The following is a 1,884-nucleotide window of genomic DNA, read 5'->3' as shown; positions in this document are numbered from 1 at the left end:
GTTTTTGGATGCAAATAAATTATGCAAGTATAGAAAGGTAGCATGGCATATACTCACAAAAAAACAAAAGAAAAGAAAGGTGGCAGCATGTAACTCCATATCAATGGCAAGATTAAGCTTTGGCATTCTGAAATCTAGAGTAAAAGTGGTTTTATTTTAGGGGAAATTAAGATTGAACTTCTCCATGTTTGTTATTTTGTTTTTAAATTTGTTGATGAAAATTTTCATTTTTGGGAACGATCAAACCTACACAAAGTTAGCTACCTTCTTTATTCTATTCTTTGAAAGAAGAGTTTTTGGAGTTGGGATCCTCCTCCTTAATGGAGAAGCAAGTACAATCAAAACAAAAGAAAATATAATATGATTTGACATTTTTAGCTTTAAGATATAAGGATATAAAAATTTTACCCCGATATATAAATGAGAGGGAAAGTTTTTTATTTTAATTAAGTAAATAATAGTTTGTTGAGAAAAACTTGTGTGAATACATGTGTACATGGAGATAACTAATAAAACATTGTCAACACATTAAAAATTTAATTTTAATTAAAAGTTAATTATAAATGATAGCATCAAAAAGTATAAATACATTTGACGCTAAATATGACGTGACATATGTATCTCTATAAAGTTTTTCTCTAGTTTGGTGCTCTTAGCGAAATAGTGAGCAATTTAATATTGATTGAACCAAAAGGCATTGTTATAATCTATGAAGCACAGATACGGATACGTGTATCGGATACGATACGTATCCGATACATCGACACGCATTTTTTCTAAAATGTAAGATACGATACGTTCAAGGATACGCGTATAAATTAATAAAAAATACATAAAATATGATAAAATTATAAGCGTAAATCCTCTTCTTCTCTCATACCCTCTTTCTTCTCTCCTACCCTCTTTCTTCTCTAAGAAATAAAGGTAAGCCTTTTATTTATCTTCTCTATTAATACTCACACATCCTCTTCTCTTTATAAACATACTAAGCGAAAAGAAACTAAGAAGTAAGAAAGGTAAGTCTTTTTCTGTCTGCTCTTCACAACATATCTATGGCGGTAGAGGCAATAACACTAAGCACCGGCTGCTGACGTTATGGATCGGATGTGGTGTGATGGTAAGTTGGTATGACTTGACCTTTAAATAAGTGGGTGTTTATTGAAAACAAATCTATCTTATCATAAAAACGAATCTATATATCCTGTATTTTATTGAAAACAAATCTATATATCCTATATTTTATTGAAATCGAATCTGATACGTGTCTTGATATTTTTTTTTTATTTTTTTTATTTTTGGATACTCTATGGACACATAACCTTCGCGAATCTGAGCGTATCCGTGTCGGATACGTATCGGACACCGACACGCGAGGGTATTTGGCGAATCCGTGCTTCATAGGTTATAATGATATAAGACTATATTGGATCCATAGGAAAATTAAAAAATTATAAGTTCGATTCCTAATAATGATACTGGTTAGCGGATAATTATACACTTTAAAATAGATTAGTTCATTGTTTATAGAATGATTGAATATGGTTAGTATTACAAAAAAACAATTAATGATATTATTGTTTACCACGCAATTGTGATAAGAAGTAGAGGGGTGTCTGTGGAAATTTATTGTCTTTTGACCAGTTGATCTATGAGGATGGGCAATTTGCCATGTTCCAACTCCCAAGCAGATCAACCCATTCCAATCTACATTATGGTCCAGTTCAAGACATAAATAAAGTGTGGCCATAATGTAGATTATGGAAAAAAAAGAGTCCAAACTGTCTAATTTTAACATTAAATTTTGAAAAACAATATTAATATCATTTTATATTTAAATTATATATAGTTTAACTTTAAAGTTTATTTGTTCAAAAACATTGATTT

This window comes from Lupinus angustifolius, chromosome LG11 (assembly GCF_001865875.1).
Source record: "Lupinus angustifolius cultivar Tanjil chromosome LG11, LupAngTanjil_v1.0, whole genome shotgun sequence".
NCBI classification, from domain to species: Eukaryota; Viridiplantae; Streptophyta; class Magnoliopsida; order Fabales; family Fabaceae; genus Lupinus; species Lupinus angustifolius.
The sequence above is the reverse complement of the archived record's forward strand: the minus strand, read 5'-3'. Positions refer to the sequence as shown.